Source organism: Amphiura filiformis, chromosome 18 (assembly GCF_039555335.1).
Source record: "Amphiura filiformis chromosome 18, Afil_fr2py, whole genome shotgun sequence".
In the NCBI taxonomy this organism is placed as follows: domain Eukaryota; kingdom Metazoa; phylum Echinodermata; class Ophiuroidea; order Amphilepidida; family Amphiuridae; genus Amphiura; species Amphiura filiformis.
The window spans coordinates 35,972,970-35,990,086 of record NC_092645.1 but is presented as its reverse complement, the minus strand read 5'-3'; the positions used below and the strand labels follow the sequence as shown (position 1 = coordinate 35,990,086).

Below are 17,117 nucleotides of genomic sequence, written 5' to 3'. Positions count from 1 at the left end.
ACTGGGCAGTCAGGGGTACCTGGTGGAAGAATTGAACACTTTTCTCCCAGGAGAGTTTCACAGATGCAGGTTGTGCTAAATAGATGAGAAAATCGTACCATTAACCTTTAATATAGCACACCTTTTGCAATGAATTGACTAGTGATTTGCCCTGACTTTGGCCTTCAACTTGAGAGTCTACTGTTGACATGGAATTGACTCTATTAGCCTAGTTCCAGATTCTGCATGTATACATGGCCTGGTTATGTACCGGATTTGGTTACATATAACAGCTAATTCTAGCTGTAGACTGCATTAAATTTCATCATGTGTTGCAAAATATACATGTAGGGAAGCCTATGTGAAAGGGCGATCTAGGACAACATTAACCTATTTATACTGAATGTAATCAATGTTTGTGTGCATATTTGCTTAACTGGGTGCATGGGTAGGGGGGCCCTTAACACAAATTACCATACAGGTATGTTTTTGGACCATGACATGTAGCTCCGAAAGACCCCTGATTTTGCCATAATAGAGTGTTAAAAGACCATTGATTTTGATAATTTCAGTTCAAATGACTTCAAATTTCTCATTCTGTTTTAGAGGTGATTTTCAACCAGAAAGCCAAGAAAGACCATTGATTTTGACAGTTAGCAAGTCAGAAAGGACCCCCTCCTTTTACTGATAAACTGACAGCCAGTTTTCCAGTTCAGGGCCGGGACCATACCCACCAAAAAATTGATTACATGCCTTGGAGTTGGATGTTGTTGCCTTTGACCCAATTTACCACAAGCCTAATAACAGATGGGTTTAAGATGCAGTTATGACTCCACCCTCATCCTGCAGTCCTGGACAATAATACTACATGATGCTTCAACTATGGCATAGAAAAAGAAGTAGTGTTTTATCCATTCCTCTCACTGGGAAAAGCAACCCACTTTTGTGAATGAGAACATGAATCCATCATTTTTAGCTCTTGAGCCCTACACAAGTTGTCACTTCCTGTGTGCCCTATTTATCACATCACATGTTTTACCTTTCTCTTTTAGGCCTACATTCATTCCTGGAATACCGGTGTGAGGCATTTAAAGGAGGATAGTCTCATTTCACATGCTATTTTCACCATCGGTGTATGTGTGTCCCGATCCCTATTCCTATGAAGTTTCATGCAGGTATTAATCCTTTTCAATAGGGGAGCCAAATAGGTGAATTTGAAGGCCCCATAGAGAACTATGTAGGCCTAATAATGATAAATGGCTTCACAGAATTTTGACATGCTTTGGCTTGCAAAATGCAGATAAAACTTTAAGCCCAAAAATTTCACACAAAGTCACTCTCCAGGTCTGGTAGTGATTCCCAAATCTCCATTTTGATGGAGAAAATGTAGGGATTGGCACAACGGATAAGATAGCAGTGTGAGTTTACTTACCAAATACTGCATACATTATTATAATGTTAGGTTGTTCAAAAAGTTAAATTTTATGAACAAATTTTATGAACAATCTAATGTACAAAATGTATTTAAATATGTAAAAACATGCCTAGTATTGGTTCAGCAGCTAAAGGTAGCAATATTTCAGTTGGAGAAAAAAAAATCCACAAGGGCATTTAATAATTTAAAAGCAGTTTTTAACATGGTACAAAAGATGTTGAGAACATGGTGCCCAGGTTTGATTGCGCTAAAGCACAGTCATTCATCAACCGACATTCACATTATGATTAGTTGGTGAAAGATCCATGTCTGTTTGCGGTCTGTGTGTACAATATCATTTAAAGGGACAGAGGGTTTCTTTACCAAATTGTTACATTCACTAAGATCCACTACATGCTCATCTATCAGGGGAACAGTTCTTAAACTCCAATGCATTTGTACATTCATTGAATGACCTTTGAAGATTTGGGTACAAAAACTCATACTCTGCAACTTGAGGTCAAATTTTGCACTATGATTAAATGTAATTGAGGTTATTGGACTATGCCATTGGTATGAGGCTCTTGTGGTCCATAGTGATTGATGTTCACAATTTTCCAGCTAAACCTGTAGATCACAATCTAACACATCTATGCCGCTATGGGTTCAATTATATGCATAACATCAAAATATGTAAATTAAAATGGTATATTAATTTCACAAAAAAGCTTATCAAAACCTTTTTTGTAAATGCACAGGTAGACAAGATTCATGCAATTGGCTATTCGATTTAAAATCCACACCCCCTGTGGAAGATTTTGGAAATGTTTTCCACGGGGGAGTTTGATGTTCAAATGTAATTGTCCGGGTTAATCATTTTGAAACCCATATATTCCCCCTGTATTCTAATTTTACTTATCCAATTGTCTCTTCTATTTAAAACTCATACTCCCTCTGTGGAAGCCTTTAGCTAAATCTTCCCCAGGGTAGTGTAGACTTTCAATGGAATAATTTAGCCCAATTTTCAACAGACCAATTGGTAAGTTTTTAGTGCTTTCGCCGTCGGACAAGTTTAGAACTGTCAAGCTTTCGTCAGGAGTTTGATGTTCAAATGTAATTGTTCGGGTTAATCATTTTGAAACCCATATATTCCCCCTGTATTATAATTTTACGTATCCAATTGTCTCTTCTATTTAAAACTCATACTCCCTCTGTGGAAGCCTTTAGCTAAATCTTCCCCAGGGGTAGTGTAGACTTTCAATGGAATAATTTAGCCCAACCTACATTGGCAGATAGGCGAGGTCTGCTTGTTCTCTGTTGACAAGGGGCAGTCTTTAGTGAACGGCTCTTTTCAGAGCCACCAGTAGGTAAGGGGCAGCCTATGTGTCTCATTCTTTGGGACTTGGTCCTAAAGAAGTCAGAGCTACTCCTGACGAAAGCGTGACAGTTTTTTGTCCGACTGTGAACCCGCTAAAATCTTACCAATTGTTATGAACTCCCGTCGTAAAAGCCTATCCCACAATTTTTTCAACAGACCAATCATGACAACAACAATTTATTACAACTTTCATCTCTACCTTTCCCATGCTTGACCTTTCATCTATTGTATAATATCTTATTTGAAAAGACAAACTTATATAACTGACAGTACCATGAATAGGTAATAGGGGCTACTCATTAGTCAATGGATCAAACGATTAGTGAGAATAGAAAGGTGTAAGCAAAGTGTATTAACTTCTACACCAATTTTTCTTTGTCAAGGTTACCAATAAATATCAGGTTTCATGGTGTATTTTTATTAACTTCTACACTGATTTTTCTTTGTCACGGTTGCGAATAAATTTCAGGTTGAATCACTGGTCATATCACCGAAAAGTCCCCCAATTTTTGTCTTGACCAATGGTTTCTGTTCGCCCATTGCATGGTTCTGCCATGTGCAAGGAGCCTCGAACTGGCTCTAGACATGAAAAGAAAAATTATGTAACTTTACACAATGTTACATGACTGGTTCAAATCCCCTTCAATTGTATGGCCTACGCTGCCAGATCGAGGCAAGAGGAACTGTGCAATGGGCGGAAGGGGACAGTAAACTACTGAAAGTCGCTGGGACCATTGTTGAAAAGTTAGCCAATTATTTTCTTAACCATTTGCAGCTGTACTGTGGGGAAGGAAATGGTCTAAAGTAGTGAAGACAATGTATGAAAGTCACCCAATTGGGCTACCAAATTGCAGATTTGGCAACTCTGAGCCTAGTATGTAATACAATGACTTTGGTATATCCTTGACTTTATACAAATATTTTGTTATTCATTATCATCATCATGACAGAGCAAAGTAGTAGAGATAATTTGTCAAAGAAATAGATTTTTTTTATTTTACCAAAATGAAAGGTCCAGAAGGTCAACTAGCAGTGTTAAGTTTTTTTCTACTAAAGTATGATCAATCTATAACTTAAAATAAACTAATTATCCATCCAATAGGGAAGATGGTCATGACCATATAAGGTCATTGTCATGCCGTATTAAGTCATTAAGTCCACCATATAAAGTCATTGGCATACCAAGTAAGGTCATTGTCATACCATATTAGGACATTGCCATCAGTGTTCTATGTGAAGTCATCAATCTTGGATTCAATGGTGGAAAAAAAGTCATTAGTACGCACTTGACACTACAGAATGTTCCTTGTTTTGGATTACTCCTCTATTTTTTTTGCTTGATTTGTTTGATTGTTCATGGTACATTGGCATCAAATTAAGGGTAAACCATGCAACCAAGGAGCATCTGGCTCTCCATTTTTCACTTATATCATGCCCAGTTAGTTTTGAGTTATAAGATTAAGATGTACTTGTAAAGAACGTGAGTCATACCCCTACACAGTATCTGAATATAACTCAATATTTCAAGATTTTGATAAAAAGGAAAACAGGCCCCGTTTCTCGAGTTTGCATTGTTTATTTCCGGTCCTCGCGTATATAAATTGTGTCTCGCATTGTCTTATGTCTTGCTAAGGTGAAGCATATAGGCCACGCCTCCTTCACTCTGTACTGAGTAATTTATTTGTGTCGTGGCAAAATATCTATTGAATATTTCTTTTATTATCTATTTTTGGGGACAAATTAGTGGACTAATTTCTTCCCAGGATAAGACGTACCATGTTTGGTGGTGCTTTGCTCTCGGGGTATGATGCTGATTAAACAAATATCTGTTGAATTTCTTTTATTATCTATTTTTTTGGGACAAATTAGTGGACTTATTTCTTCCCAGGATTAAGATGTCACATGTTTGGTGGTGCTTTGCTCTCGGGGTATGATGTTGATTAAAAAATGACTGCATACTGATTTTGAAATTGCACCCATCAGTCAATCGGAATTTTGTCATAAATTTGCTTATTCCGGGATATTTAGCAGTATTATTTTTTCGTCACAGATTGATTAACATCCAATTCTCTTCTACCTTTGTTCTTCTTTACCACAGATAACGGCTCATCAAGCGACGTCATCAAGAGCGTACAAGAGCCCTACATCCTAGCGCTACAAGACTTTGTGGAGATCAACCACAACCATGCGCGATTCGAAGAAATCATGGTGCAGCTACCGGAACTGAAAATTTGCACCAGACTGTTACTTCAAAGTAAGCTGCTGTATATGCCGTATTTGCTGAATGCAGTAGCCATGGCAAAGTCTTGATTATAACTTGAGTTGCAACTGAATTATCTCATCATTCAAAGTGAAGGGCCTAGTAATGATCTTGAGGATACCAGATTTTTGGACATGTGGTAATTTCTATAAAGAAATCTATAGTGACATGTTCTCATTCATGGTTAGACCTATTGTTGATCCTTGTGGAACTCCATGTTTGATACACTTGCGGTATTTTCTATGGGGCAGCATATTTTAGTAGAATATCCTCATTCAAAAGGCAAGATGGTAGGACCTATTGCTGATTCTTGAGGAATCCTTGAGATTTGATCTCTATAATACGGCAGGATTCGGTGCTATGCTGCGGGATATTTAGCAGGGGTTTTTTTGCGATCTTAAATATTCTGAATAGTTGTGGTTAAATTTGTTCACAGATTCAAACAGTGTCACATTTAAGATGATTGTTGCTTACAGAACACCTTCAGTTTTTGCTGCCTGCAGTGATAATGTCCTTTCCCTCTTTGAATGGTGAGAAAAATCAGATTAACTTAGTCTAATTTACCAAAGCATAATGAAAAAAAAAAAAAATCACCAAGATTTTACAATCCAGCTCTTATCCAAAAAAAAGAAGAGATTTTATGGGGGTTATTCCCCATATCGTGATTTATCAATATCCTGTGATTTATCAATTTATTCTATCGAAAATATGAGAATTAAACGTTTGGTATTGTTAATATATTACTTTTACCAAATATTAGTGAAAAAAGTAAATAAAATAAATGAATATATTTTTTAATTTTGAGATGGTGTTTCTAGATCATATATTGGTGTTTCTAGATCATATATATATATATATATTATGTATCGCTTGCTGGCAAGGAGTTGAGAAATGCCTCCCACCATTGTTGTTGTAGTAGTTGTTGTTGTTATAGAGTTGCTATGGTTTTTTTGTCCTGTGATTTCTGTGGGGGTGGTGTGGAGATTTTTGTTGGGGTGGTGTGAAAGTATCGTCCTTCCTCGCAAAGAAAAGGCACTTAAAATGTTGACATTTCTTGTTAAAAGTTGGTTATTTAAAAAAATACCGCATGTATATCATTTGATATCGTATCAAATGTTATAAATTTCCACCAGATAACTTTGAGAAATCAAAGATTTTTAATATCTGGAAATAAATGACCTTAGAAAATGCAGTACACTTTATTGCATTTACAGTGGAAACTCGTTAATACAAGCTCTGATAATACAAAAAACCTGATAAGACAAGCTTGATTTTCAGGTCCCTGGCACTGAATCCATATGTAATATGTGATGGATAAGACAAAATCCTGATAAGACAAACTAACTGTTGTGGCCCCACAAATTTCGTATTAAAGAGTTTCCACTGTACTTAGAAGAACATTCCGTACTCTATTCACTGCCAGAAATCTATAAATTTTCATTATTTAAAAGAAAAGGCATTTGGCTAAAAGAGAAGAAAAACAATTCTGGATTATTTTCATTTCATCAATCATCATATGATTTGGTTAAATACTAAACATTATTAACTAAGATCTCCTTAATGTTTTACTTTCTATAAAGGATAGAAGTTCTCAAAAACATTATATTTTTCGATGTTCATAAATCCAGCACCAATTGCTTTTCAAACTTCCTTACAAAGTTAACTTATTTTGTGTGAGCTGATTAGAGCACATAAAATTCATTTTTTGTCCTTGATAAAATAAAGGAAACGGTTCATTCAATAATGGCGCTTAAGCCCCCATCTAAGTCGGGGATGCCAAATTGGATTAGAATTAAAAGCATGGAAAGTAGGGTACTAGCGATTTCAGGGTTCAAGTTTAAGGGACTGGTTAAGCTGTTTGCCTCCTTTATTTCTCGTGTCTGTTGGATCGTATGGAGGGAATGGTACGAGGAGGTACAGTATACAATCGCTAGTGCTTTATGCAATCAAAATTGTTTTGATCTTGATCCCTTTGTGGCTAAACTCAGAACCGACTGTCAATAATGTAGTAGGAAAAAAACTGCACACAATTTTGATATATGTACAGATTTGAAGAAGTCATCCTTTATGTACAATATGAATACAAATGTCACATATTTTGGTTAGATGAGGTATATCTTAAATCATTGTTTTTGGGTGAAAACTGAAAAATTTTGAGCAGCAGTTTTTCAAGATTTAGGGCGTTTCTTAAGGTCAACACCCTAAGAATTTTTCAAACAAAATGCAGACAAACATGCTCATCTGTCAGTACACAGTTCTCTAACCCCAATAGGCTTCTACGTGCATAGAATGACCTTTGAGTGTGTTGGGTACAGAAACTCATACCCACAACTTGAGGTCAACTCTTGAACTGTGCTTGTTGAGTGGAGATTATTGAACTTCGCCATCATAGGTGAGATGATTTGGGCTTGTTGTGAATTATAACCTGCCTTGTGGCAATTCTAACTTGACTCAAGTTTGATGGCCAGACAAAGGCACATAAAAAACGGGAGAAAGGAAACAGAATTGCGTGGAATTGGGTCAAGCGTTTGTCTCTGACCTAATTTCTACACATAATCTGGGGCAATAAGGCTAATATAACTTACTTAATAATCATATTTAACCCGCTTCCTGAAATGCTCTAGAGAATCACATCACCGTGGATGATAGTTAATTTAAACTGATAGAAACAAGTATTGACCTATTTAGATGACCCCAAAATGGATGTGAACAAGGGCAGCTTGTGGCAAGGTTTGTGCAAAAATTCTGTCTTTTAGCAAAATGTCTTTCTGCGTTTCCTGAGTGGCCCCCTTTCTTTTGAATGTATGTCGTTTTAATGATTTAACAAGAATTGTCAAATTTATCGTGCTTTTTCTCTTTGGTAGGGGAAGGGATTGGCCATTTTCAAGTTGAAAAGAAACAAGCAAGTTTTTGGAAAAGAAATTAAACAAAATAAATGATGCAACTGGGGTGGATTTGACAAAAAAATGTTTCTTTATCTGAAGAAACTTGTCTTAATATGTTGTGTATTAGTAATTATTGTTAATCCCCATTGCAAAATTGCATCATGAAATATACGAAGTGTTACAGAAATCCACCTCAGCATGCATGTATACATGTGTGTACGCCAGATTGGCAATAAATTTTGATAGATGAACTCCCATCATACAAATTCTCGTACTTATACAGATGATGTATTACACAGTAAACTTGAAATCACAGGGATAACGAAAAAAAACCCAATGGTAGCGTATTTGTTCAGAATTTTCTTCTTCCTCCATGATTGGAGCTGGACTCCTCTGTATTTAAATTGCGAAGAAAATAAGCAACGACAACAAAAAATTCTTGCAACTTTATTCTTTGTGATTCGTGTGTGTTTGTTTTAGTTGACATGTAGCAAATAATGTTGAGTCTATCTGATGTTCAAGTGGAAGCTTTTGTGTTTACAAATTTACACACTTTGATGGTTGAAAATGGTTTTTTTAAAATTTAATTAGTGGTTTTTCATTTTAATGTACACCTGTGTCGAATTTAACAATTACTATTTTTAAGTGGCTGCGAAGCATTTGCCACAAAGATCATCATAATACCACCAAAATGCTCAAAATTTCATTAAAAATAATACACCAGCAAGTGTGAAAATTGATTGATTGCAAAAATTTCCACTTAATTAGCTTAAAATAGTACTTTTGGTATCTTTTTTTTTTTTCAATTTTTTTGGCAAAAAAATCAACATCTAGTGATGTGTAGGTTTTTTAGACATTGATGTTTTCAAATGTACTATGATAAAAAAAAAGTTTATATTTTATTGCAATGATAAAAAATAATGTACACTTTTTGCCTTTTTTGTAATGTTTTGCTGAATAGATTTATGGAGGAGAATTATGGCTCTGGTTTTGAGCATTATTAGTTAAAATTGAGGAAATTTTGGGGTTGCATAGATGGGTCCAGAGAGCCGGTTTTAATCAAAATTTTCCACCAATGAAAGTTGAAGTTGGCTTGGCACACACTTTTAAAAATCTGCATTGCCATTCATTTTAAGCCTCAGACATAATCATTGGTGATAGGGCATTTTCAGAGTTAAGTTGACCCCCCCATGTTTCCTCTCAGTGAAACAAGATGGCTGCCAGTCCATGTTCTCCTCTATAATTCTATGGTAACATGAACCCACCTGTGTACATAGTCACAACAAGACTATTACAGTATTATAAGATCGAGCGAGCCGATCCCACCGATTCATAATTTGTCAAGTCGCATTTTTTATATGTGAATGTAGTCGTAGTTTTTGGTGATATTTTGTAGGGAGGGGGTAGAAAAGGGGGGTAGAGGGGAGTGCAAAGGGAAATAGATTGCAGTTTGACAGTAATATTTTAAAAGAAAGGAAGATGTAAAGTAAAGATCAAGCTTCACATACTATTTGATGTTATTTTTAACACATTTGGTGTTATTTTTAACACTTGGTGTGAATTTTAACACTCTGTTTTTACTGTAAGTGTTTAAAATAACACAAATGGGCTATTCCAGTTGAAATCCATACACCCCCTATAGAAAACATGGCCTCAATCTTCCACACAGGGGGTGTGAATTTCAAATGGGGTTACCTGAATGAGTGACTCCATTTGAAATCTACACTCCCTGTGTGGAAGATTAAGGTGATGACTTCCATAGGGAGTGTATGGATTTCAACTGGAATGGGCCAAATGATTTTGTCATTTGGTAATGGTAACACTCAAGAGTGTTATTTTTAACATGTAAGTGTTTGCAGCATTGAATTGGAGTAATTGTATTGCATATCTAATGTGGTTTAATCCAGTTTTAAAACACAATTTTTAACCTCCACCATTTTGTCCACCATGATGGACATCACCATATGCACATGTCACTTTATATAACACACAGAAATGGACTGGAACATGAGCGTTCTCTTTTTATCAACTTAATTATACTTTTTGATCTGACAACCACAGATTTTAAAGACTTAAATGTAGGTTAAGATATGTGTCATGGTATTGAGGTGATTAGTCTTATGTCAAGTCTGCAACTGAATCATATCATGACAAACCCTGCAGCTTTGTATTGCTTTCATTAACCTAGATAAGGCCAGAAAAAATAAATTGTTTGTTTGCCCTCAAGAGACACAAATTTGGAGGGTTTGTAGGTCTATCTTTTTTCATGTGCACTTCCTCCATTTTGACATGTGAAACCACATCGTACAGTGTAACTAAAGATCGTATTGAACACCTGATGTGGCTTCAAAACACTCAAAATATAAACGTAGAAATTATTACTAAACTGACTGCAAACAAACAAATCAATTTTTTTTGGCCTAAGGTTACTTTTGTATCATATGAAACTGAACTGAATTGATTTGGCTCATACCTAGTACATATGTATTATAGGATGGAAAGAGCAGATTATAATTTTATCAGGGATAAGAACCAACCACCGCACCAATCCCTGGCTATGACAGAGGTTCGAACCCACCACTTAAACCACTCTGTCAGCTGGGTTTTGAAACCCACCATTGAACAACATACCTCACAAATCCACCTCATAGCAGAGATTAATAGAAGGCACAGTTCATTAATAACACACAATGTACATTGAGACTGATGAGAGGGTTGACCTCAAAAGAGTATTGTATAGTTTATAACATCATGGTTTATTGGAAGAAGCAAAGTTCAGGTAAACAGTGAAAAATGGATTATGTATGGAAAATGAGTTTGCTGTTAGCGTTTCAAGTTTAACAGTATTGTCACTCAAACTTGTGGGTTTAATGTAAAATGATAAAGGTAATGGGTATGTATCATAGTGTTTTGATATCTGTAGTTGAAATGGTTTGTCTGTTTGTCTGTCTGTCAAAAGATTTACAAATTGTATTTTTTTTCAATCAAACAAATCTTTATGGATCACCCACCATGCACATTGTGTTGACTTCCATCGTAAAAATTCACCACCAATGTAGCATTATTTTTGCTACACCATGTATACTGCAAAGAGTCAGCTGAATCTGAAACAATACCATCGATATATCATTGTTTTTTGTTGTTAACACACTGTATATTGCTATGAATTAAATGCATACCACCGATGTATACCTTCTCTCTGGGTTTTGTTATATTTCTTTTTGTATAAAAGATACGTTTTTATTCAAATTTACCACCAATGACAATGAAAATACAACTGCTGTTTCCAAAGCAGCCCACCGAATTTGCATATTTGCTTTTGTGAAAAATGAGTTACAGAAATGGATTTTTATTTGCGAGTGTGAAGAGTTCTCACTTTGAGGTCACATAGTCTCAATGCCAGTAGTACAGTTCCAATCTAACATTTAACAATCATTGGGTTCCAGAACTGTGTACTGGCAGATGAGCATGATTGAGATATTTGTGTTGAAACACGCTTGAATCCTGATGGGACAGTCTACTCTTATGCAATACTGCCCTCTGAAATAAAACCATAGTATAACATCAAGTACTGTATTCGACCTCATTAGCAGCCTGATCAACTGTAGGGGGCACTTTATTGAAAAATATTAATTGAAAGTCAGACACTAGGATCCACAACATGCTCATCTATCAGGGCCAAGTTCTTTAACCCCAATACCTTTGTATATTCATTGAATGACCTCTGCAAATTTGGGTACAAAAACTCATACCCTGTAACTTGAGGTCAAAATTTGCACTATGATTGTTTAATTGAGGTTATTGAACTATGCAACTGGAATGAGGCTATTGTGGTCCATAGTGAGACCGGATGTTTTTGATGCAAATCAATTCTGCAGTTCATGAAAATACTCATTGAATAAATGTTTTAAACTAGTAGAATTTTTAACCACTTTTCATGCTAAAAAGTGCATAAAGGGGTGTTGAAACAAGAAATGTTCACAGGGGCACAAATTAGGGGAGAGCTCCGATTAGATCGAATGCAGCACTGCCTATTGATTAAGAACAGTATGCACTCATAATACAGTAATTGTGTTTGAAATAATATGGATGTGGTGTCAGCAAAATCTGAAACCAGTTTTCGTTGACTTACACTACCTTTGATATGGCTTACTAATTAACTAGATGCAATATTCAGAGACAAGCATGCATCTAGTTCAGTCACGTCACATTTTGTAAAGCAATCGGGTCAAAAATGCAACAAAACCGCAAATGCAGCATGAATTTACAAAAATACCGTAAATTTAACGACAGCTAGTGCAACACTTGTTGAGCAATATCAATTAAGTTTGTAACCCAATATTAATTGGCAGTTTTACAGGCTGTGATATCCTAAATACCACAAAATTGGATTTAAATTGTTGGTATGATATCAAAATTTCTGATCTGCTAAAAACCAATTAAATGCAATGGATATTGAACAGCTTCTTGTGGGTGCATTTAAAAATCCCTCGTAGCGACATCCAACTTATCGTAACAATTAATATAATCATGTGCGATGCAAAACATTTCTAGAGGCTTACATGTAAAGCTGAATAACACAGCAAGCAGGAAATTGTTTGGCCTACATATGTTACACGTGGGAATAAAGTGTTTCACTAAATCTCATTCAAAGATATGGACTAAGAAAGCCTAAACATTTAGGCCACGGATTAGCCTATATTTAGTTGTGCATGGATTTTAAAATGTGACTTTAAAGCAATAAACAGAAAGAAGGGGATTATGTTGAAATTTCAGAGCAATTAATGATCTAGTTCTTACTAGCACATAATCCCAGAAAAGTGGGGCACATGTTCAACATTTCATAAGAATACATTATTAATGTGCTTTTTTTGCAATGGTTTTGTAGCGATGAATCTGAACTGTTGTATTAAATTTAATCAGGTTAAAATCATTGCAAAATTGCAAGTTTTGGCTATAAATTACACATGGGATATTTGAAAATGTATCGAGCTGTTCATTTTAATCGGAAGGATTTTTTCAAATTAAATTTCATTTCCGTGAATGAAATGTTGCATTTGAGACTTGAAGTAAAACCTGGATTTGAGAGAGTATCATTTTGTTACAACGGCTTAATTTTAAATTGATCAACAAGTTTACACAGGAGAGTTTAAAAATCGGGCTATTCCAGTTGAAATCCATACACCCCCTATTCTATGGAAGTCATGACCTTAATCTTCCACACAGTGAATGGGTGACTTCATTTGAAATCTACACCCCCTGTGTGGGAGATTAAGCTCATGTCTTCCATAGGGGGTGTATGGATTTCAACTGGAGTTGAAATCATGGAAGTGATTTCATGGTTTGATGGACTTCATGTCGTTTATGTCACCTCTTCCTAATATATTTAAGCTCATCATCATTGTGAATATTTTGTGAAAAAAAAGTTTATACAATCAATTTGTTGTTGCAGCATTTTTGTTCCATATATGGCCATGTTTGAACATATTTTGTGTCAAATAATAACTGTTTCTGTGTCCTGTATATATTTGTTAACCCCGTTAACTTATATTATGAAAATTATACGCTCTAAGTAAAATGCTGTATTCATTTTTATGTGCCCACCAATTGTGTATACAAAGAGCATTTGACTGCACATTGCCAGAAGTGGGCAAGTGCAATAGCTACCCTGTGAACATTTACAGACAGTATATTGTACTCGTTTACACATGGCAGCTACACACGGCAGCTATTGCGCTTACCCACTTCTGGCACTGAGCAGTCGAATTGTGAAACAAACCATCGAAATGAAGTTATTGAAAAAAAATATTTTGACATTATTTTGTGAAATAATGCCCTTTTTGATAATCCACAACATTGTTTATTGAAATGCAACAGTACACCGTACAGATTTGACCCATGACCTTTTGATGTCGCTTAAGGTCACAAGTCAAATTTAATTTGGGTTCAAAGGTTAGAAGTTATGACCTAGGTCATGAGAAATGATGATCTGACTCGAGTCAAAGGTCAAGATGACCTGACCTTGATCAGAGGTCATGACCTGACCTAGGTCAAAGGTGACATAGAAAAAATGTTTAATTTTAGGGGGTTTTTTTTGTGCAAATTTTTGCAAATTGGCCAAGAAAGGTGAAGGAAAACATTTTATAATTCAAAGTGATAGATTCAGTACAAGAAATAAAACCTTTGATTGCATTCCTAGCAATATATTATTAGTAAAGTATTGATCAAAAATCAATATATTAGATGCATCATTGATAGATCAAAACATTAGTAAAATATTGATTCTTAAAGGTTCATAGGTCAATATAGTGAAGTATTGATCAAAATCAATAGTTGGTAGATCAATCAATATTGATCAAAATCAAGATATTAGTCAAAGTTGATAGATCAATATATTAGTAAGATATTGATTACATGACTCTTCTCTTTTCTCTCTTCAGATATCTAAGATAAATGTACGAATTTTTCAACAAGAATGTCTTTTAAAAAAACATGAGCAACTGAAAAAAATAGCTGGTATCATGTTTTAAATGTTAGATTTTATTGAGTGTGTGTGCAAAATATAATACTAGATTATTCTCTGTGGATTTTGCACGAAATGGCAAAATAGGGCAGTGATTATTCTTAATTGTTAAATGATGATGATGATGTTAATTATTATATAATTATTATGAAAATGATGTTAATATTTTTGGGTTCATTGTGATGTTAATATTATTTGTGAATAGCTACAGAGAAAGAAAAAAATAAAGTGAACAATATTGGTCTTCTGTGGCAAAATTAAATAATGTGTCTTTGTTTTCATTCTGTCAAATGTCTTTCCCGAATATCTTCCCAAACCCACCCCAAAAAAATGGTTATGCCGAAATAAAATAAAAATCCTTATTGGCCCAATGCAAATTTTTGATAAAGATCCCAAAATTCTCCAAAACTCCATTAGCAGTTGATCAAAGCTTGCAAATACAGATGCCAAAAGAATGAAGGTATCAGTTATCCTAAATAAAGACAAATAACCCAGCAGTCTACTTGACATCAATGTTTATCAACAAAGGCGAGGGACTCATCTGTCGATATGGTCGAACGAGCCGCTACACTGTTCAATGGCTTTCCTGTACTATATGAAATGTGGCGGCGATTTAAAATGCACGTGCCCTTAGCAGACTACGATGCGTGACGCACGCACTGCAGGGCAAAGAACAATGGAAATTGCCATAATGCGCTGCAAGATACTGCCGGGCAATGACGTCACATGGCAAGTGGTCTATACCTGTACCCTTTAGCACTGATTTAAGACATGATTTGTTTAAATCGGTTGAGAATTAAAGAAATGGTGATCCCAAACCCAAGGAAAAAATCGAAAGTTACATTTTAATATCATTCTAATCAATGAAAAGCACTGATGCTAGTTCTCATGTTCAAGAAAGCTTTGTACTTGATGGAGCAAATCTAACTTGTGATTTTGCATCTTGGGATTTTGGATTACTGTGTCTTAATTTCTTAACCAATTTTCACTAGGTGCGTTTAGATGGTAGCCTACTTTTGAATGTACTTACAAGCGAGCCAGCAATTATATAAGAACCGGGTATAAGAAATTTGAGTAGAGTGATCTTAACCTATAGGACAATTCATATCTAAAGCACAAGACAAGTTTGCTTGTGCCAGCTTGTGATGCTTACCACAAATTATTTTTGGTAACACTATCTATGCAAAATACTTCAGTGGACAATATGGTGACTTGCACTATTTTGTGTAATTTTGATTCTTAATTACAATATTTTATTGAGTACGGACATGTCTTAATTTACAAAGGCTTTGACTATAATCTTGAAAGGCAGGCATTTTCGAGTACTATTGTACCTGGGTACCCGACACATTTTTCGGGCGTATGCGTTCCCAAAATTGAATTTTTTCCGGACCTAGAGCTAATGGTAGGATCATTCATGGTTGACCTACAAAAAAATTGCTAGTGTTTTTAATATATGCAAAGTAATAATTTCTGTCCATGTCATACACTATTAATGATTTCAAAATGGATATAAATTCAATGTATTTTGAAATCATTAATAGAGTATGGCATGAACACAACTTATCACTTTCCATATTAAAAACACTAACAATTTTTTTTGTACATCAACAATGAACGATCTTGACTCTCAGTCGGGTACCCGAATACCTTTGTTCAGGAGTGGTAATGTGAATTGTGACCAAATTAACATCACAAAAAGTGATTGCCTCCTATATCTCAAATTGAAAAAAAAAATAATCTAGTGGTTTTTGCATCTGAAATGTTCATATAATATTTAATCCTAGAGACCCACTTACTCGTACTACAGTTACAACGAAAAAGAAATGAATGCACGACACACACAATTATGACATTATTTGAAAACATTTATTCCTTATGTGACACTATTTCAATCCAATACACAAACATTTTATGTCATTGCACGTAATCATGCAACAATTTAACATCAATTCATGAAATAAAACACAAGGCATTGTTATTAGGCAGACTTGCATACTATGGCCCAATTTCACAAAAGAGGGCTACCTTTACTCTGAGTACAACAGGTATTGGTCTGTAATGTGGTGCAACATTATATCTGATGTGTTTTTTAAAAGTGATAAAATGGACAATTCCAGTTGAAATCCAGACCCCCTATGGAAGAAATGACCTTAACTTCACACACACAGGTGTATTATTTCAAATGGAGGTACCCATTTCATGTAACCCCATTTGAAATCTACACTCACTGTGTGGGAGATTAAGGTCATGTCTTCCATAGGGGGTGTATGGATTTTAACTGCAATATCTTATTTGCAAGAAGCAGTAAAAACTAACTTCCCCCTCTTACATTCTGGTACACACAATGCCGTTGGTAGAGGGGTGGGAATGGGCGAGATAGGGTTATGGGTATTAAAGTTGGGCCCTGAAAGGAATACAAATGCCTCAAACTCCTTATATGAGGTATCAACCCTCCTCAGATACCACAAGCTTTTCCTTTATTTTGAAATTTTGGACCCATTTTCACCCATTATTCTCCCACTGCCATGTTTGTATAATCCACACGGAGGGCTTATGTGGCCAGATCTGGTCCAATCCGGCTAAAGTTGGTAATGAAACTGAGATATAGGCAAAAAGTGAGGAGAAAATGGATATATAAAAGGTTTATAACTTTACAACAGCTTACAACTAAAGTA

The 17,117-nt window shown here is 35.3% G+C and overlaps 1 pseudogene; it reads left to right on the top strand.

Annotated features, from left to right (window-relative positions):
- The window catches only part of LOC140140163 (nuclear receptor subfamily 6 group A member 1-like), a 66,614-nt pseudogene extending 60,425 nt beyond the window's left edge, over positions 1-6,189 (top strand).
- Positions 6,190-17,117: the final 10,928 nt, after the last annotated feature.